We start from the raw sequence: 23,444 nt of genomic DNA, 5'->3' as shown, positions 1-23,444 counted from the left end.
CGGAACAAAACCTAGGGTTTATCTGTGGGAGACATATTCATCCTCTTATAGACTTTTATGTATGAGACAGATCTGTTTATTATCAAGTCTGTGATTTTGGATTACAACAACTCTTGGTTGTGGGTGAGATTAGCTAAGGGAATCAAGTGCGTAGTATCCTGCTGGGATCAGAGGCGCATGAGTACAACTGTACCTTGGATCGGTGGGAGACTGATTGGGGTTCAACTATAGTCCAGTCCGAAGTTAGTTTGCAGTAGGCTAGTGTCTGTAGCAGCTTAATACAGTGTGTACTCAATCTGGACTAGGTCCCGGGGTTTTTCTGCATTTGCGGTTTCATCGTTAACAAAATTTCTGGTGTCTGTGTTATTTCTTTTCCACATTATATTTTATATAATTGAAATAATACAGGTTGTGCCTTCGTTATCATCAATTGGAAATCCAACCTTTGGTTGTTGATTGATATTGATTGATCCTTGGACATTGGTCTTTGGTACCGTCCAAGTTATCTCTCTTTGATAAAGACTCGCAGATATATATTTGCTTGAGTAAAGATCAAATCGAGAGATTGAGATAATAACTCCTTGAGATACTTTCTATCTAGATTGAGTTTGACTGTCTAGTTGATTCTCCAGCAAAGTGTTTCGGAGGTAGTCCATACAGATTGCTAAGCGAAATATTGGGTGGTGTTGTTAGACCCCCGCTTTTTCAATTGGTATCAGAGAAGGAAAACACGTTTAAGACCTAACAAGTCCGTGTTTGTAGCGATCTGACTCTATGGATTATAAAGTCTCAATTAACGCTTCACCAGGTTTGAAAAAAAACCGCAAGAAAAGGTCTGACAAACTGATATCTCTTCAAAAAGGGTTGGATGAACAAATCCGGATCAACTATGGTCTTGTTGCTGAAATTGCGATTATTAAGGATTTGATATCCGGAAATACTTCCCTTGAAAGGTTGAAAAATCTCAGTTGTTCCTCTCTCATGAAAAGTCATAAGTCAGATAGTAATCAACGGCAGGATGTTGAGAAAACTGATATGACAAGGAACCAGTCAGACAATCTTCAAAGTATAGGCTCATGTTTTGGTCCATTCGATCATATACAGCAAGTTTGTATGACCTTTCAAAAGAGTATTAATGTCGCAAGTAATCTTTGTAAGAAATCTAAGCAACTGTATGACTCCCTAAAAGTTCATACAACTCTACCAGGAAACTCTAAATCGAGAACTACTAGTAGTATGGGTGCCTTTGCTTTAAGATCTACATCTCCTTTTCAATGGTTTCTTGATAGTGGATATAGTTGGCATATGACAGGAGATCTCACTTGGTTTGTATCATCGGTTGACTACGAAGGAGGTCCTGTAACGTTCAGAGATGGAAGTTGTTGCTACATTATCAAAAAGGGAATGATCAAACTACCCAGTTTTCCAGAAATCCATGATGTGGTATACGTCAAAGGTATGACTGCTAATCTTCTTTCTATTAGTCAAATTTGCGACAAGGGCCATCGAGTTTTCTTCAATGCGAATGGATGTGACATTGTTGACAAATCCGGGAAGTTAATCTTTCAAGGAACTCGTGGTAAAAACAACTGTTATCTTCTTGATACTCAGTTAAGCAACCGCTGCAATTTGACTAAGGTGGAATCTACACATCTTTGGTATGAGCGTTTTGGTCACATCAATTATCGTCTTCTAAATAAGATCATTAACAAAGAACTTGTTAGAGGCATTCCCAAAATCAATGCAAAGATTGAAGGTGTATGTGGTGCCTGTCAAAAGGATAAGCAAACGAAAGTTCACCACAAATCATCACGAGATATTCTCACTAAAGCTCCACTTGATTTAATTCATATGGATCTCTTCGGACCAATCCAACAACCCATTGTTGCCGGTAAGAAGTATGTTTTATTTATGGTAGATGATTACACCAGATTCACTTGGGTTGCATTCCTATCTCATAAGAATGAAACTCTGAGTGAATTCAAGATTATTGTTAAAAGGATCCAGAACGAACAAGGTCGCAAATTAAAGAAAATTTGGAGCGATCATGGCACTGAATTCAAAGACACCAAGGTATTTGAATTCTGTGACGAACTGGGGATCATTCATTAATACTCACCACCAATTACTCCTCAAGCTAATGGAGTTGCTGAAAGAGAGAATAGTAACATTCAGGAAATGGGCAGGGTACTGCTCCACAACAAAAACTTACCTTTAAGATTTTGGGGAGAAGCTGTCTTTACAGCATGCTACTTGATCAACCGTGTGTATTTGCAGTCTAAAATCCTTAACACTCCTTATGAGTTATGATATGGAAGAAAACCCAATCTACACTATCTCAGGGTTTTTGGAAGTAAGTGTTATATTCTGAAAGATCGAGAACAGAAAGGAAAATTCGACACCAAAAGTAACGAATGAATCTTTCTTGGCTACGCTTCTGATAGTCGTGGTTTTTGAGTTTTCAATCTCAGAACTCAAGTCATGATGGAATCTGCTAATGTTATCATCGATGATATTAATAACTTTCGTCAAGATAATCCCCCTGTTGAATTGCCTCCAACAGAGACAATTGAGAAAGTCAAAGAAATTCCAGAATCAGTTGAAGTTATTCCAACTGTTACTGATCCTGACATTTCTAGTGACGAGGAGAAGAGCACTGATCAAGCCATTCCTGATGAACAAGTACGTATTCCTCCACGACATATTTGGGTTCAAAGGAATCATGACCCCAACAGCATTATTGGGGGAAGGGATTCTACAGCCAAAACAAGAGGCCAACTTCAAAATATATGCAATTTTGGTTGTTATTTTTCGCAGGTGGAACCAAGGAATATTGAAGAAGCTCTGAAAGATCCCTTTTGGGTGAATGCAATGCATGAATAGTTAAATCAATTTGAAAGACAAGATGTCTGAGAAAGTGTACCCTGTCCTCCAAATGTCAATATTTTGGGTACCTAATGGATATTCAAGAACAAGTCTGATGAGTATGGCAAAATTGTCAGAAATAAAGCTAGACTTGTAGCTCAAGGATATTCACAGATTGAAGGAATCGATTTTGACGAAACCTTTTCTCCTGTGGCACGTCTTGAGTCCATTCGACTTTTATTGGCCCATGCCTGCTTTCTCAAGATTAAGCTGTTTCAGATGGACATAAAATCAGCGATTCTGAATGAAATTTTAAAAGAGGAAGTCTATGTTTCTCAACCTAAAGGGTTCGAAAACCCTGATTTCCCTGATCATGTGATGAAGCTCAAAAAGGCGTTATATGGATTGAAACAAGCACCAAGAGCCTGGTTTGAGAAACTCACTACCTCTCTTATTAGAAAAGGATTTTCAAGAAGAGGAGATGATAAAATATTGTTTACCAAATGGAGTTATAAAGATGTTGTCATTGCTCAAATTTATGTAGCTGATATCATCTATGGATCAACCTCTGAAAAGTTTGCAAAATACTTTCAAGTCTCCCTTGCTAAAGAATTTGAAATGAGCAATGTTGGTGAGTTAAAAAAATTTCTTAGTATTACAGATTCAACAACATAAGGAGGGTATTTACTTATCCCAAGAGAAGTACGCACGTAATCTTGTGTCAAGATTTGGTCTGGATAAGTCATCTCCTAAACTGACTCATATGCCTACTACTGGTAAATTGCACAGGGATGAGAAAGGAGCAAAAGTGGATCAAAAATTATATCGATCCATTATAGGTAGCCTTTTGTATCTTACAGCTACTAGACCTGATATTGCTTTCAGTGTTGGTTGTTGTGCCAGGTTTCAGGCGGATCCAAAAGAATCTCATCTTGCAGCTGCAAAGAGAATCATATGATATATAAATCACACTGCTGGGTATGGTCTCTCGTATACTTTTGATACTAATGTTGATCTTTCTGCTTATTCTGATGCTGATTGGGCAGGTTGTGTAGAAGACAGAAAAAGTACATCATGGGGCTTCTACTATGTAGGTCTCAATCTTGTAGCATGGCATAGCAAGAAACAAAATTCTCAATCCCTGTCTACATGTGAAGCAGAATATATTGATGCAGGATCATGTTGTACTCAACTCTTATGGATGAAACAGATGCTTGCTGATTATGGAATTGATACTGGAATAATGAGAATCTTTTGTGATAACTCCAGTGCGATTCGAATTACTGAGAATCCTGTTGAGCACTCAAGAACAAAGCACATTGACATAAGGTACCATTTTATTCGTGATCTTTATGAAAATGGTATCATTAGTATGGAATTTGTGCCTTCCGAATAACAATTGGTTGATATTCTCACCAAACCCTTAGACACTGCAACGTTTCAACACCTGCGGCAGTCTATTGGTGTTGTTTTGGTTCATTAAAATGTTTCATTGACTCTTGCCCCTTTGCTTATCCTTTTCTTTTGGGAAATTGAGTCTGAAACTCCAGTAGGAACATTCTAGTTCAGTTTTTGTAGGATTGTCGTTTTTGTCTTTTTAGTTTCTCTAGTGTTTCAAAATCCTTCTTTTCTTTCGAAATTAAGGTCGCTCTTGTTGTTCTCTCGGGAATGACATCAAATGGGGGAGAGTTATTCTGAACTTGTGCTTAATGGTAATATCTTGCAGGGAGTACGGCTGTGGAATTTTATAGGGGTTATCTTGTATCTAAAAACTCCTTGATGAATGTTGTTAGCTTCGGCTATTATATTGCATCTAAATAAAGTTGGTATGTATTTTTCTTTTGGTCATGAAATGTCTCTTGTGGAAATTTCATTATGATCCCATTCTTTTACCTTTGCCAATTTTATTGACAAAAAGGGGAAAAAATATTGTAGTTCACACCACAAATACATATGGTTTTCGGATCATTGTGTAAGGGGGAGTGGTTTTCATGATCGAGATGGAGTATTGACTAAGAGTGAGTGATACATATCACCGTAGTATTATTGTTAAAGTCGTGATACAATTGGACTTTGATGTTATATAATAATACTATGACACTGTATAATAATGATCGAGAATCTCGATTTCTCTCATTGTTATAACTACGGATCTTCAACAACGATGGTGCTAAACTTACAACCTTTGGGATCACTGGAGTACTTGGAAGGACGAAGATTTCAAGGAACGTTGAAGATTAGACTATGGAATAGGAGCCACACTAAAGTTTATCTTTTTTGTATTCCATATGTATTAATAGTTTTGTCACTAAAATTGACAAAGGGGGAGATTGTTAGAGCATATCTCGGTCAACCTCGCATGCGTTGCTATCTCAAGAATGTTTGTCAATGTTAGTGATTAAAACTATAAGTCTTGATTTCTAGCCTACATAGCTAATTCTCGGACTAGGATAGAAAAGTGTAGTTGATCTCAAGGACTTCATGGCGATTCATCATAAAACGACGAAGACCTACACAAGGAACCGTGGAACTTCATCAACAAAAACGTATGTGGAGACTTGAACTTATCTATCACTCAAAAGTCTATCTCTTCTATCTCCTACTTCTTAAGAGACAAAAGTCGTATGCTATATAGACTAGATCATACACATTTGACATTTCGAGCTTAGCATTCATTGCTTATCTTTTATCTCGAAATCGTGTGTTGGTAAAGCGTTTCGCTTTGATCAAGTTTATCTTCACCTAGTGACGAAAGTCATGAAAAGTTTCAATCACTTTGAGAATTGCTCTGACGTGAATCAGTCTGTGAATAACGGCTACATAGCGTCCTCTGAGAATGTCTCAATGATTGAAATGAGAGTTTAGATTACATAACCATATATTCCTTGAACCGAAGTTTTTGAACTTTGTTGATCAAGAGAAATCAGGAGGATTGTGTAATTGGCTTTCCAAGTCCGCGAACCTAGTTCGAAGACTCAGTCCGTGAACTGTTGGAAGTTCTCGAACGAGAATTTCTGCTGAGATTTTCCAAAACTCGTTTGTGTGCTAAGTCCGCGAACCCAGTCCGCGAACTGGAGGAAGTTCTCATCCCGAGAATTTCTGCTGAGTTTGGAAAACTCAACCGATTAACTTAAGTCCGCGAACTTGTTTGTGAACTTAAGATGTTATGATCTAAGGATGTGCTCTGAACATGAAACATTAAATTATTAAGGAATGCTTTATGAAAACCGTGGCTATAATATTCATGAGCCGATTCAATCGAATCGAATCATCTTTGTTTCAATTGTGTCTTGTGTAGTTACATAAGATCTGATAGAAATTGAACAACTCTTTAACTAGTTCATTTGAGTCAATTGAACTAGTTATGGTGAAGAAGAACAAGGTTAATATGAAATTCTCATATGGTTAACCTTTTGGGTTACTATGTTGAACCAACATACACATACACGTATGGGCATGGTCTTCACGAACCCAGTAAACGTCTACCCAAGTGTGTGTGACAAGCTAAGTTTTCGATCTAACAGTTGAGAAATATTAGCTTGAATCTAAATCAGGTTTTCATCTAACGGTGAATAAGGATTGCTTTGTAACTAAGGCAAAGCCCTGATTTGAAGGCTATATAAAGGAGACATCTAGCATTGTGCAAAACTAATCCCCACACGTCTGTGTGCTACTAGTACGCCCGCTAGAGTCGATCTCCATTAACCTTTGATTTTCTTCTCTAAAATCAGGTTAACGACTTAAAGACTTCATTGGGATTGTGAACCCAGACCGATACTAATTTATCGTAGTCTTGTGATCTGATCTTGCATCTTCTATCGTACGAGTATAATCGATTGATTGGCTTGAGATCGTGAGAGTCCTCCGATAGGCAAGATAAATAAGTCACAAACATCTTCGTCTCACTGTTTGTGATTCCTCGACAATCCTCTTGTGTAGTCAGGAAGGATTGTAGAGAGGTGATTGATTAATCTAGGCTGTTCTTCGGGAATATAAGACTGGATTATCAATTGGTTCCTGTTCACCTTGATTTATCAAAAGACGGAACAAAACTAGGGTTTATCTGTGGGATACAGATTTATCCTTTGATATACTTTTCTGTGTGAGACAGATTTGTTTATTATCAAGTCTGCGATTTTGGGTTGCAGCAACTCTTGGTTGTGGGTGAGATCAGCTAAGGGAATCAAGTGCGCAATATCCTGCTGGGATCAGATGCGTAGGAGTACAACTGTACCTTGGATCGGTGGGAGACTGATTGGGGTTCAACTATAGTCCAGTCCGAAGTTAGTTTGCAGTAGGCTAGTGTCTGTAGCGGCTTAATACAATTTGTACTCAATCTGGACTAGGTCCCGGGATTTTTCTGCATTTGTTGTTTCCTCGTTAAAAAAAATTCTGGTGTCTGTGTTATTTCTCTTCCACATTATATTTTATATAATTGAAATAATACAGGTTGTGCGTTCGTGATCATCAATTGGAAACCCAACCTTTGGTTGTTGATTGATATTGATTGATCCTTGGACATTGGTCTTTGGTACCGTCCAAGTTATCTCTCTTTGATAAAGACTCGCGGATTTCTATTTGCTTGAGTAAAAATCAAATCGAGAGATTGAGATAATATCTCCTTGAGATACTTTCTATCTAGATTGAGTCTGACTGTCTAGTTGATTCTCTAGCAAAGTGTTTCGGAGTTAGTCCATACATATTGTTAAGTGAAATATTGGGTGGTGTTGTTAGACCCACGCCTTTTCAAGAATATGGTTGATATGAAAGTAATCATATGGCTAACCATTTGGTTAACTATTGTTGAACCAACAAATGTTAATGTTTGGGAACGGTTTGTAAACCAAAAATTAGAAATTTCATTTGTGTGTAACAAGATAAGAATGCTTTGTTACCAAGATAACATTGATTGCAAACCCTGATTTGAAAACTATATAAGGGAGAACTCTAGAAACTGGGAAACCTAATTCCCACACCTTACGTGTGATACTAGTTGCATAGCTAGAGTCGATTCTCCTTTAACCTTTGGTTTTTTCTTCTAAAACCAGGTTAACGACTTAAAGACTTCATTGGGATTGTGAAGCCAGACCGATACTACTTTTCTTGTAGTTGTGTGATTTGATCTTGTTGTTTCTATCGTACGAGTACAATTGAAATAGTTGGCTTGAGATTTTATATCTCTGATAGGCAAGATAGAAAAGTAATCACAAACACTTCGTCTCATCGTTTGTGATTCCACAATTATTTTTTTCGCTGCGTCGATTAAGATTATTGTGAGGTGATCAATAATACTAGGATGTTCTTCGGGAATATAAGACCGGTTTATTTATTGGTTCCTGTTCACCTTGATTTATCAAAAGACGGAATAAAAATCGTAGGTATATTCGTGGGAGACGGATTTATCTATTACCCTAGACTTTTCTGTATGATACAGGTTTGTTTATTAAAGTCTTCGACATTGGGTCGTAGCAACTCTTAGTTGTGGGTGAGATCAGCTAAGGGAATCAAGTATGTAGCATCCTGCTGGGATAAGAGGCGTAGGAGAATAACTGTATCTTGGATTAGTGTGAGATTGATTGGGGTTCAAATACAGTCCAGACCGAAGTTAATTTGGAGTAGGCTACTGTCTGTAGCGGCTTAATACGGTGTGTGTTCAATCTGGACTAGGTCCCGGGGTTTTTCTGTATTTGCGGTTTTCTCGTTAACAAAATTCTGATGTCTGTGTTATTTCTATTACGCATTATATTTGTTTATATGATTGAAATATCACAGGTTGTGCATTTTTCAATCAATTAGAATATCCGACCTTTTGGTTGTTGATTTAAATTGATTGATACTTGGATATTGGTCTTTGGTACCATCCAAGTTATCTCTCTTTGATAAAGACTCGCAGATTTCTATTTGCTTGAGTAAAGATCAAATTGAGAGATTGAGATATAAACTCTTTGATATACTTTTATCTAGATTGAGTCTGACTTTCTAGTTGATTCTCTAGAAAGTATATTGGAGTTTGTCCATACATATTGCTAATCGAATTGTTGGGTGTGGTTGTTGTACCCCAATTTTTCAAGAGAAGATAGACTTTTGAGTGATAAGATGAGTTCAAGTCGCCACATACCTTTTAGTCGGATGAAGTTCCACCGGTTCCTTGAGTAGTTCTTCGTCTTTGCAAGATAATCGCCATGGAGTCTGGAGCTCAACTATTCCTAACTATCCTAGACCGAGACTTAGTCATAAGTATACTAGAAATCAAGACATATAGTTTTGATCAATAATATTGACAAACATGCTTGATATAGCAACGCATGCGAGTTCGACCGAGCAATGCTCTAACAAACCCCTCCAGAAACACTCTGAGCGGCAATAGCAAGCATGGGGAGAGGAGAAGTAGTCATAACAACACTCATAGAAGTAGCGGTACTAATATCCTTTGAAACGGGAATTGATGAATTAATCACGGGCGCGGCAACATCCGCAGAAGCATAGGCAGAGATATCCACCATTGACGAGGGTACATCTTCAGAAATAAAAACGACATCATGCTCAGTTGGTGCGACTTTCTGAGAACTACTAACCTCCTTTGAAGACGCATAAATATCTATAGAAGCTGAGGCAACAACATTTTTAAAAGAAGCGACACTAGGATCATCAAGAAGGGAGGTGCTCATAAATGATGCGGAGATATTCGCAGTAGCATTAGGGGGGAAACCCTTAGTGAAAGAATCAAAAGCCTCACCAGAAGAGACCTTTGGCAGAGAGCGAGGTATACTTTTGAGCTTTGGCAAGATAAGAGTGTTAGAGCATAGGTCGGTTGAACCCACCAAGAGTTCGTATGTCAAGTTTGGTTGTCATATTTTAGTGAATCAAAACTCATTGTAAGAGTCGCTTGATTATGTACTAGAGTCAACTTCGTATAGGTTAGCTTCAAAGTATTAGGATATGAGACATTACAAGTATTGTGAAGACTTTAAGAAGTGAACAAGTAAGAATCTACAACGACAACATCATCCTTCCACTTGAGGTTAGTGATATTTGACTTGAACTGTTTCATTCCCTAACGTATCTTTCAAGTCGTGCATATTTAAAACAAAACTGTGAAGCATGAACACTCTAGATAGACATAATATTAAGGAATACAATACGAGGTTTATTGTTTAACCATTAAACTTTGTAGATAAGACATAGACATAATCTTTTAAATGCTATTGTGATTATGTATGGGTATGAGGTGAGGATTTCATCCTAGGAAACAATGTTTTACATGTGTTTTAAGGAAGTAAATTCGTAAACTTGTTTATGAATCGAAAAGGAAATTGCCAGGCGTTATTGGGATTGTTATTCATTGCATATCTTTTGAACATCCAATATGTGTGATTTAGTATAACCGCTCATGACTTGTTTGTGTTCTTGCTAAAACTATTCACAAAGGATTGACTTATGTATTGTGTATGACTTTTATTAGTGAAACCGATCTTAAGTAATCACCTGAGATGGTATGATCAAGTTTGTGATTTGGGTATGACTGAATCTTGGTAAAGGGGAACTGATCCTAGTAAAAGGTGAACCACATCACAAAGGGGAATCGATCCTTGTAAGAAGTGCAACAAGTTTGTATCAGAAAGGGGAACCGATCCAATGGACATGTGCAACACGTTTTTAGGAAAAGGGGAACTGATCCTATGGACATGTGCAACACATATAAGTTAGATACCATATATATGTGGGGAACCGATCCTAGTACCTAGTCAACCGAATTTTGGAAAGCTAGTGTGACTACGCACAGTACTCGCATGGAGGTAGAACCGAAACTTGTTTTGGTAGAACCGTTAAACCCGTGATTTGTGATTGAGTGTTCTTGATCAATCACATAGTTCTTGAAAGTCAGATGAACCAATTTTAAACTTGTTTGGAAGTGTGGAAAATCGGTTTCAAGGTTGTAAGTATGAAAGAGGACTTACAAAGTAAGGATGTCGACACACTTTGAACACAGGCAGTAATGTTTATCTTTTATTGTTCAAAGTTATTCCTTAATAGCTAAAGGAAGAAAATCCCAGGATCGAAACATAAATAAGTTAAGAATCTTTTAATTAAGGTATTAATTTTATTTAAGGAAAATAAGAATTAGTAATGTGCATTTACTAGTATAAAGATTTTCCAAAGAAATTTTCGGTCGTTATTTTGGACAGAGCATTTCCAGGAATTATGGAAACCGAATTTGTTCTTTAATGAATATCTTGAGAATGTTTTTCGGTTTTGAAAATTCCTTGGTGTCCAAACTTCCTTGTCTATAAATACTTGAAGTTTGCATTTCTAGCAAACTAATCCTTCGTGACAACAAACTTCCTCGGTTGTGTTGTTACTGGTGAAGCCGCCTATTCGGAGAGGAGAGTAACCTAATTAGGAGAAATATCTTACGGCCGCTCAGTTTAAAGTCTTCTTTGGGATTGAGAAGCTCTATTAGTACCGTTGGTGGGAAACTAGATAATTGCGGTTTATCTTGTGTTTTCGATTGATTTGATTGACCAACGGTGGTTGAACATTGATTGCACCTAGTTTGTTTATGCTTGAGAATCTTCTCTTCTGATATAAGATTCACTTAAAATATATCGAAGTTTCGACAGGGATCTTTAGACTGTTGTTAGTGCTAAAGACGATCTTGTGATAATTCATTGTTAACAAATTCCGTTCTGTGTGTGATTGATCACAAGAGATTCAAGTTTTTGTGTGTAGGTGTTTATTGAATATCTAACAAGATTTGAAGACAAAGAAGATATTGAAGATTTCTGATTTGGGGTTCATAATCTTTGGTGTGCATAATACTTGTTTCGGTATAAGATGATCCAACTATAATCGGTTTATCCTTGTGGTAGATTGGATTGATTAGTTGTGTAGATCGGCATCAATACAATTCTTTGTGATTAAAAGTATTGATTACAAAATCTTAACAATTACTTCGGTAGTTGGGAATAATATATATCTAAGAACCTAACGTAGAAGTTTATTTGAGATAAATAGAAGAGCCTTTGTCGAACTCACATCACTTGGTTGAAGATAGTTGCTACCAAACAAATTTTACTATTTGGAATACGAACCAAAGGAATTGTTCCAAGTACGTGACTTATTCATAGGTCGGAGGCGTGGGAATACAGACGGAACTAGGTGAACTATAGGTTTAGTTGCTTGGTCTCAACTATACGAAGTTGGTTTAATTTTGTGTAGCGGATTAATCCTGAGAATCTTCAATTCTGGACAAGGTCCCAGGGTTTTTATGCATTTGCGGTTTCCTCGTTAACAAAATCTTGCTTTGTCATATACTTTTGTTTTCCGCATTATAATTGTTTTATTGTAATTATAGTAAATTACACAAACGTTAATTCCTATTTACTTGATAAGCAATCCTATTGTGTTTGGTTAAGTCCGAACCTTTTTTATCAAGTAAACATACTTCGTTGGTGTATTGTCTCGATCTCGTATCCATAGACGATCACACTAAGTGTGAACCGATTAGTCGCATTGTCTCGACTCAGTCCATAGATAATCACTTTCGGAGAAAGGAGTTATAGGTAGGAAAAGTTTTAGCTTGAGGTATATTTGGGTACCCTCGCCTTTTCAATTGGTATCATAGGAGGAAAACACAAAAAGATCTAACAATCTGTGTTTGGTGCGATCCAACCTATAAGATATGAGTCAAAATAAGAAAAGAAAGGATAAACTTATGAAGAACTCAATCAACGTATGTCAAGATAATGAGAATAATATCTCAAAGAAGGTCAATGGAAATTGGTCTCGAAAGTCTTTTAAAAAATCAAAGAAGAAGTCTATGAGAATTGACTTGATTGCGAGTCAGGTTACTGATCAGAAAGGAATGAGTCTGAAACTCACGAAACATGTTTTGGATCCGACTCCAATTCCTAGTGAACAATCGTCTGAAAAGAGATTCGATTCACTAGCCTACCCAAGTTATGGATTTCGAAAGATGTTGGAAAGATTTTTCAATCATGTTGGAAAATATTCAGAAAAGGGAAAGACCATTGACAGTCCAGATGATGTCACAGAACTTATTGTTCAACTAAATGTAAGAATACGTGAAGGAAAGCGAGAAATACTCAGTCATCAAAATAATCTGGCAGATTGTATGGAACAAAAACTGGCCTTGTGCAATGAAGGTCATCAACAGACTACAAAGTGTGAAATTCTTACTCAAATGCTGGAACATTCACAGATAAGGAATAAAGTATTTATTGGGAAACTTCTTACTGTAACATGTCAAGAGGTATATCTAAACAGATGTTTAGAAAAACATTTCCAACAAGGAATGGATACCTTAAGAGGACATACAGAATGCCTTGAACAAGAGACATTAGCAAATTGTCGACTAGCAGATCTAGACCACACGGGTTCAAGTTCAAAGAACATACCATCCTGGGCACAAGATGTAATCGAGGATATTGCATCTCGCAATTTTCCTAACAAATAGGATGGGTTCAACACCCGTGAAGAGGAACATGCTGATGTTCAAGAAGGAAAAAGATCTCCTCAAGGGGTATTTGATGAGGAATTTCCTCATCCCAGTACTTAACCGCATTGGAATGTGCATCCTTACAATGCTGAATCATCTGATGTAAGGAAGAACACATATCTGGGCCATCTGTATCATGCCAATGATCCCTTATTCAAAATAGAGAATTTATGTTAGAGCATTGCTCGGTCAAACTCGCAGGCGTTGCTATCTCGAGCATGTTTGTCAATGTTAGTGATCAAAACTATAAGTCTTGATTTCTAGTCTCTTATAGATAAGTCTCGGACTAGGATAGTAAGTGTAGTTGATCTCAAGGACTTCATGGGGATTCATCATACAAGTAGAAGATCTACTCAAGGAACCGGAGGAACTTCTCGACAAAAAAGTATGTGGAGACTTGAACTTAACTGTCACTCAAAAGTCTATCTATTCTATCTCTTACTCTTTGAGACAAGTTGTATGCTATATATATAGACTAGATCATACACATTTGGTATTTAGATCCGAGTATACCTCGCCTATCTATATCTCGAAATATGTGTTGGTAAGCTTTTCGCTTCGACCAAGTTTATCTTTACCTAGTGACAAAAGTCATGAATGTGTCAATCACTTTGAAAATTGCTTTGACGAGAAATAGTGTAACAACTGTATAACATCCTCTAAGAATGTTTCTGATGGAGTTGACAAACTAATTGCGTGAGCCAAGTCCGCGAAACGACATATTTCTCGAATTCGAGAATTTCTGTTGGAGTTGACAAACTAATTGCGTGAGCCAAGTCCGCGAACCGGCGTAGTTCTCGAATCCGAGAATTTCTGTTGGAGTTTGTAAACTATATCCGGTGTCTTAAGTCCGCGAACCTAGTCTGCGAACTTCACAAGGTTATATATCTAAAGATGATTTCTTAACTTAATCTTAAAAGACTAAGGAATTCATTTGCAAACCGTGGCTATTAAAGTTCATGAACGGATTCGAGTGAATCAAATTATCTTTGCTTCAATTGTGTCTTGTGTAGTCACATAAGATTTCCTTGTAATTGAACAACTCTCTTAACTAGTTCATTTGAGTCAATTGAACTAGTTATGGTGAAGAAGGAAATGGTTGGTATGTAACGCTCATATGGTTAACCTCTTTGGGTAGACTATCGTTGAACCAACAATGTGCACGTTTGGGTGCGGTTAACAAACCTAGAGCGTACAGTCATTTGTGTATGACAAGCTAAGTTTTCGATCTAACGGTTGAGAAATATTAGATTGAATCTAAATCAGGTTTTCATCTAACGGTGAATATTGATTGCTTTGTAACTAAGGTAAAACCATGATTTGAAAGGCTATATAAAGGAGACATCTATTATTGTGCAAAACTAATCCCCACACCTTACGTGTGATACTAGTTTGTGTGCTAGAGTCGGTTCTCCTTTAACCTTTGGTTTTCTTCTTCTAAAACCAGGTTAACGACTTAAATACTTCATTGGGATTGTGAAGCCAGACCGATACTACTTTTATCGTAGGTGTGTGATCTGATCTTGCATCTTCTACTGTAACAGTACAATCATATTGATTGGCTTGAGATCGTGAGAGTTCTCCGATAGGCAAGATATAAAAAGTAATCACAAACACCTTCGTCTCATCGTTTGTGATTCCACGACATTTTGTTTCGCTACCATACGATTAAGATTGTTGTGAGGTAATTGATTAATCTAGGATGTTCTTCGGGAATATAAGACCGGATTATCAATTGGTTCCAGTTCACCTTGATTATTATCAAAAGACGGAACAAAAACTTTTAGGGTTTTTCTGTGGGAGACAGATTGATCTTTTGATAGACTTGTCTGTGTGGACAGATTTGTTTATTGTTAAAGCCTGCGATTTTGGGTTGTAGCAACTCTTAGTTGTGGGTGAGATCAGCTAAGGGAATCAAGTGCGCGGTATCCTGCTGGGATCATAGGCGTAGGGAGTACAACTGTACCTTGGATCAGTGGGAGACTGATTGGGGTTCAACTATAGTCCATTCCGAAGTTAGCTTGGAGTAGGCTAGTGTTTGTAGCGGCTTAATATAGTGTGTATTCAATCTGGACTAGGTCCCGGGATTTTTCTGCATTTGCGGTTTCCTCGTTAACAAAATTCTGGTGTGTGTAATTTCTATTTCCGCATTATATTTGTTATATAATTGAAATAATACAGGTTGTGCGTTTGAATCAATCAATTAGAAATCCGAATTTTGGTTGTTGATTAATATTGATTGATCCTTGGACATTGGTCTTTGGTACCGTCCAAGTTATTCTTTGTGTTTGATTATAGACTCGCTGATTTCTATTAGCTTGAGTGAATCAAAACAAGAGAGACATCTTAACTCCTTGAGATACTTTTATCTAGATTGAGTATGACTGTATAGTTGATTCTCTAGTAAGTGTTTCAGAGTTAGTCCATACAGGTTGCTAAGCGAAATATTTGGTGGTGTTGTTAGACCCCCGCTTTTTCAATTGGTATCAGAGCAGGCAAACACGTTTAAGACCTCAAAAATCTGTATTTGTGGCGATCTGATGATGGACAGTTTTATCTCTAATGACACAACATCAATTCAGAATTATTCTGATGGGTTTCAAAGTCCTGAAACCTCTAAGAAAACCTTTGTCTCATGTCCTTTTTATGAATCTGCATTTGATTGGGAAAAATCTCTTGATGAACAATTGGATGATCTTTCAGATGATAGTGATTCAGAAGAAGGGCAAAGTGTTGATGAGGAAGTTTCTCAATATATCAAGCTGTTTGATCAAGCTTTGAAAGAGAAGAAGTTAACATCTTGTTTGAGAAAATGTATGGCTCCTTTTTGTCAAGAAAACAGAAAGTTGAGAAAACTCTTTAAAGGATATCATGGTGGGTATAAACTCCTAAATCTATCGTTAAAGATCGTGATGAAGATTTACGCACAAGTTCTGAATGTGATAATCTTCTCCGAAATCTCGGTTTGTTGAAAGAAAAACGTGTAGATGCTGATGCAAGATATGACTCTCAACAAAAATGTTTTAATGACAAAGAATTCAGTCTTCTTGCCAAAGAAAAATCCTTGGAAACTGATCTTGCTGCTGCTCTTGATAATGTAAAATCACTGGAAGAGAATCTGAGAAGGTTCAATTCGATGTCTACAAAATTATCTTCTATGATTGGATCATGTAAAGAACATCGTGATACATGTGGTCTGGGCTTTAAAGGAATAGACGCTCCAAGGACTAGTAAGATCAATTTTGTTAAAGCTAGCGAAAATTCCTCATGTGAAAAACTACTTTAAGAATGCAATAGATCTAAAGGAAAAAATTGTTCTCCCTCTAAATCGACTCGCATAAAGACAGGCAAACCCTTGAACTGCTATTACTGCGGAAACAAAGGACATCCTGAGCAGAAATGTCGTTTTCGGATTAGGAATGAAAAACTTCACAACATTCTTACATGGGTGTCTAAAGAATTTATTAAACCTGTCCCTCATTTTGTTGGGTCAAATAACAAGCTCTAAAATCAAACAGGACACCGTAGTAAGTTCCTTCTTGATTGTGTTGCTGGATCAAAAAGGGCCAACAAAGGTAGGAGGAAGAACAACAGCAGAGCTACTGAGTTCCTAAATAACTCTGAAAAGATAAAAAGGGCATAGGAAAAGAAAGGTAAATTCCTTGTCTCGCCCTGAAGAAGAATGTGGTTCCAAGACTCTTGATCCAGACTTCATGTATATTAATAATCGGGTCATAGAACTTAAGATCAGCATAAATAAACTCAAACGGGGCATCAAAAAGACTTGGATATCAACTGGCTCAGGTATTTCGAATTCCTCTCTTGTTAAACCTTCTGCAACTATGATGTGTGGTTCTTCTCTAAATCCCCTTGAAGGAGAGAAAAATGAAGTCAATAATGATGGGCCAAATGCTCATCTTAGTGCACTATGACTGCACAGGGTTGCATCCATCTTTTAAACAAGAAGGATGCTCTCTGGTCTCAAGTTGCTTATCTTGAGAATGTTGGCAAGAGTGCTTTGAGGTTTTTTTTTAGTTATTTTTTTTCTCTTCTTCTCTCCGTTCATCCCTTTCACTGACGATTGACCTCTTCTACACGTACTGGATCCACACGAACGCTATGGTTCCTAGGGTTTCTGAATGCTTTATAAATATTGTGTTTCATAAGGTTAAAAGATTCAGTTGAATTATTTTTGTAAACAATGGATGAAAGCAACAAGGTTTTTAAAGTCAAGCAGGACAAGACTAGTGAATTGATTGATGTCTCCATAACATGCTTTCATGTTGTTGATCATGAAAACAAACTACCAGTTCAATTGTCTTCACAACTGGTAGGAAATCTTCTTCATGATTTTGAAGTTGTTCGTGAGCATCTCGGGATTTCAACAAGGAATCTTGGTTTTCTGAGAAACGAACTAAAGAAGGCAACTGATGAACTCGTCCATGTTCAATCTCTCGTTGCTGACAGGGTTTAAGGTGTTTTAAATCAAGTTTCCAGTGTTACTATTGTTGCCTAGTAAGTCTTCTTTTTGGTTTAGTTGGAAGAATAACTAGTGCTTTGAATAACAATGATTGAGACTACACATAGCTATTATTTTCATCTTCTTGTTTTTAGATTTTTTGGTTTAAAATTCTAAAACTATTTGGAGGATGATGTTTTGCAATATTTTTGATTTTGTTATATTGCAACTTGTTATGGGAAATTTGTGTTTACGTCCGTGAACTTTGTTGTCCCATATTTTTGTCAAAAGTAAAGTCGTTCATGATCGGTATTCATGTATTGGTTTAAGAATGAATATACTTTTAACATATACAAAAGTTAAGCCTATATTGTCAACCCTTGACGGAAGATAGGTTAAAATCTTTTGTATCTAAGGATTATGTCTATTAAATATCGTTATGCAAATAGTGATGGAAGATAGAATGAATCCTTGTGTATTCCACGGTATAGATCTTCGTTGTTCCATCTTTTTGTGTTACCGTGAGGCTTCGTGATGTGTCTTATGTTGAGCACGATACGACTAAGTTGATTAATTTTTGATTAGCTTGGTTGGTTGTTCCGTAAGATACTTTATGTTGAGCATTTATGAACTAAATTAATCATCTTGTTTGATTATTTAGTTATTGCTCTGTAAGTTCTCTTATGTCGAGCAAAACAAATTACAATTAAATTGATTACTTTTGTGATTAGTTTGATTGTGTATTCCAATTAGATTAATTATGGGATCTCTTGTAATTAGTCTAGTTTAGTCTTCATATATTCCATGAGTTTTTCTTGTGTTGAGTATACGAACGGCTATCTTAATCATTTTCTAATGATTATGTTAGTCATATGTTCCGTAAGTTTACTTATGTTGAGCATAAAACAATTAAGTTGATCACCTTGTGTGTTTAATTTGATTGCGTATTCCGATTAAATTAATCATGGGTTTACTTGTGATTAATTTGATTGAGTTTTGGATATAAAAATCATTCATATGGTTTTGGTGTCCAATAAAAATCCTTCTTTTCTTCGGAATTTAAGGTCGCTCTTGTTGTTCCCTTGGGAATGACATATAATGGGGGAGAGTTCTTTTGAACTTGTGCTTAATGGTCATATCTTGAGGGGTGTGCGGCGGTGGAATTTTAGAGGGCTTATCTTGTATCTTTAAACTCCTTGATGAATGTTGTTAGTTTCGGCTATATGATTGCATCTAAATAAGATGATGTGTGTTTCTTTCTCTCAGTCATGAAATGTCTCTTACGAAAATTTCATTATGATCTCGTTCTTATACCTTTGCCAATTTCATTGACAAAAAGGGGGAGAATTAATATGTAGTTCTACAAATACATATGGTTTTCGGATCATTGTGTAAGGGGGAGTGGTTTTCATGTGAGATGGAGTATTGACTAAGGGGGAGTGATACATATCACCATAGTATTATTGTTGAAGTTGTGATACAATTGGACTTTGACACTATATAATAATATTATGACACTGGATAACAATGGTCGAGACCGATGCTTTCTCATTGTTATAGCTACGGATCTTCAACAACGGTGATGCTAAACTTACAACCTTTGGGATCATTGGAATACTTGGAAGTGACGAAGATTTCGAGGAATTTTGAAGATTAGAAATGTGGAATAGGAGCTACTAAAGTTTCATTATTTTTTGTATTCCATATGTATTGATAGTTTTGTCACTAAAATTGACAAATGGGGAGATTGTTAGAGCACTGCTCGGTCAAACTCGCATGTGTTTCTATCTCAAGCATGTTTGTCAATGTTAGTGATCAAAACTCTTAGTCTTGATTTCTAGTCTCTTATATCCAAGTCTCGGACTAGGATAGTAAGTGTAGTTGAGCTCAAGGACTTCATGGCGACTCATCATACAAGTAGAAGATCTACTCAAGGAACCGGTGGAACTTCTCGACAAAAAGGTATGTGGAGACTTGAACTTATCTGTCACCCAAAAGTCTATCTATTATATCTCCTACTCTTTGAGACAAAAGTCGTATGTTATATATAGACTAGATCATACACATTTGGTATTTCGATCCGAGTATACCTCGCCTATCTATATCTCGAAATATGTGTTGGTAAGCTTTTCGCTTCGACCAAGTTTATCTTTACCTAGTGACAAAAGTCATGAATGTTTCAATCACTTTGAAAAATTGCTTTGACGAGAAATACTTGCGTGAGCCAAGTCCGCGAACCCAGTCCAGGAACCGGCGTAGTTTTCGAACCCGAGAATTTCTGCTGGAGTTTGTAAACTCTATCCGGTGTCTTAAGTCCGCAAACCTAGTCTGCGAACTTGAGAAGGTTATATATCGAAAGATGATTTCTGAACTTAATCTTAAAAGACTAAGGAATGCATTTTCAAATTGTGGCTATTAAAGTTCATGAACCGATTCAAGTGAAACAAATCATCTTTGCTTCAATTTTGTCTTGTGTAGTTACATAAGATTTCCTTGCAATTGGACAACTCTCTTAACTAGTTCATTTGAGTCAATTGAACTAGTTATGGTGAAGAAGAACATGGTTGGTATGAAACGCTCATATGGCCTCTTTGGTTAGACTATTGTTGAACCAATAATGTACAAGTTTGGGTGCGGTTAACAAACCTAGAAACGTACAATAATTTGTGTACGACAAGCTAAGTTTTCGATCTAACGGTTGAGAAATATTAGTTTGAATCTAAATCAGGTTTTCATCTAAAAGTGAATATTGATTGCTTTGTAACTAAGGAAAAACCCTGATTTGAAAGGCTATATAAAGGATACATCTAGTATTGTGCAAAACTAATCCCCACACCTTACGTGTGATACTAGTTTGCGTGCTAGAGTCGTTTCTCCTTTAACCTTTAGTTTTCTTCTTCTAAAACCAGGTTAACGACTTAAAGATTTCATTGGGATTGTAAATCCAGACCGATACTACTTTTATCGTAGTTGTGTGATCTGATCATGCATCTTCTATCGTAAAAGTACAATTAGATTGATTGGCTTGAGATCGTGAGAGTTCACCGATAGGCAAGATATAAAAAGTAATCACAAACATCTTCGTCTCATCGTTTGTGATTCCACGACATCTTGTTTCTTTACCATATGATTAAGATTTTTGTGAGGTGATTGATTAATCTAGGCTGTTCTTCGGGAATATAAGACCGGATTATCAATTGGTTCCAGTTCACCTTGATTATTATCAAAAGACGGAATAAAAATTTTAGGGTTTTTCTGTGGGAGACGGATTGATCCTTTGATAGACTTGTTTGTGTGGACAGATTTTTTTATTGTTAAAGCCTGCGATTTTGGGTCGTAGCAACTCTTAGTTGTGGGTGAGATCAGCTAAGGGAATCAAGTGCGCGGTATCCTGCTGGGATCATAGGCGTAGGGAGTACAACTGTACCTTGGATCAGTGGGAGACTGATTGGGGTTCAACTATAGTCCATTCCGAAGTTATCTTGGAGTAGGCTAGTGTTTGTAGCGACTTAATACAGTGTGTATTCAATCTGGACTAGGTCCCGGGATTTTCTGCATTTGCGGTTTCCTCGTTAACAAAATTCTGGTGTTTGTGTTATTTCTATTTCCGCTTTATATTTGTTATATAATTGTAATAATACATGTTGTGTTTATGAATCAATCAATTGGAAATCCGACCTTTGGTTGTTGATTGATATTGATTAATCCTTGGACATTGGTCTTTGGTACCGTCCAAGTTATTCCTTGTGCTTGATTATAGACTCGTTGATTTCTATTAGCTTGAGTGAATCAAAACAAGGGAGAGATATTAACTCCTTGAGATACTTTTATCTAGATTGAGTCTGACTGTCTAGTTGATTCTCTAATAAGTATTTCGGAGTTAGTCCATACAGATTGCTAAGCGAAATATTGGGTGGTGTTGTTAGACCCCCGCTATTTCAGTTTACACAATCTTCATATAGATACAATCTGGCTCTATGTGAAGAAAAGTTGTATTGCAAACAACTTGTGTAAAACAGGATAAGTTTCCTAGATAAAAGTATCTCTTGATACCGATCTAGAAAGATAATTTCTTTTGGAAGAAAGTTGTGAATGTGTAACACATTAGATTCGAAAATCCTTTCCAATCTTGTCAGAATTATTTATTTAAGGATGATATCTATGTTTGATATGTGTTAAAGGTATTTCAAGTATATGTACTCAGCGTGTCTGAGAAGTTATGCTGAAGGATGTATTCTCAAACCAGATCTCAAGCGAAAATTCTGAAATCCTTGAGTGGAATGACTTTTAAGGAAACAGTTCATCTTGATGATACCTTCAAGAAATCTGGTTGTGAAGATACAGAAAATGAAAAGGAAGATGTCACTAATATCCTTGTCCAAAACAGTTTGGATGCTAAGATTGATATTATCAATCTACGTCAACTCCTCCTCAGTACTGTTGAAACTCATCATACACAGGAAGCACTACTAAGAATTGTTATCCGTAACCAAATAAAGTTGATTAAACTTGGAATCAGTAACAGGGAGTGCTCAAAATATTATTCGAAAAGTTAATGCTTTAGCCTGTGAACATAATCAAGGTACTGTGTGCAGAATCCGTGATATCAGTCGAGATGCTGTTGATGAAGATCCTGAAAAATTTGAGGAAATTGAAGATGATCTTCGAAATATCGGCTGAATAATAGACATCAATTTTTTATTTCTTTCAATGATTGTATTAAGTCTATTATGAATAAAACTATCCTATTATGAATAAAATTATTTGATTTATAATTTTTCTTGTGATGGTTTTAGATTTACATAGCATGTGCTTGAATGCTTTATTATTGCTATGGATGTTTATGGGATGTTTGATTTCAGTTTTATTACCTTGATATTCGATCTTATAATGTTGTGAACCCCTATAGTTTGGGTGACTTTTTGATTTAGCAGGATTAAGTTCTAGCCCATGTTGGTAGGCTTTATCAAAGGATCATGAGGGATTCTGGTAGAAACAATATGTGAAAAAGTCACAATATGTTGAATCGGTTTTGGTTTAGCATAAAAACATATGTGTTTCGGTGGTTTTCAATTTTTTCTTGCAATAGTTAAAACCGGTTTTCCACCTTTCTCTGGTAAAGGTTGGTTGTTGTTATTCTTTTGTTTTGCATAAGGATGACAACATAATGATATTTCGATATCAGTTCTCCCTGGAAGAAGATGCAAACATATTGGATAAGCGGATGCGAAATTTGAGGTAACAATGTTGTTAGTTAATTGTTTTCCTGTTTAAGAAAACCCTGATTTTACTTCATATATATTTTGTTTTTGCTTAAAAAAATTTGGTACAATTGATGATATATTTCATTAGTGTGTATGGATGTGTGTGTGATTCAATTGGTTCCGGTTAAGAAAACCTATTGTTATCTTGTTTTATTGTGTGGTATCAATTGTTTAGGCTTACAAAATTTTGGTGCAATTGCGGTGCTTTAATGTCTATCTTGTTTCAACTGCTTCCGGTTGAGGTGAATAAGTATGCAAGTTGATTTATTTTGGTTTGTATTAATTATTTATGGCTTAACGAAATAAAAAGTCTACGGGATGGATTGTTTAGTCCAAT

The sequence above is a fragment of the Papaver somniferum genome, unplaced genomic scaffold (genome assembly GCF_003573695.1).
Source record: "Papaver somniferum cultivar HN1 unplaced genomic scaffold, ASM357369v1 unplaced-scaffold_15, whole genome shotgun sequence".
Lineage (NCBI taxonomy): Eukaryota > Viridiplantae > Streptophyta > Magnoliopsida > Ranunculales > Papaveraceae > Papaver > Papaver somniferum.
Note: the sequence above shows the minus strand (reverse complement) of the source record.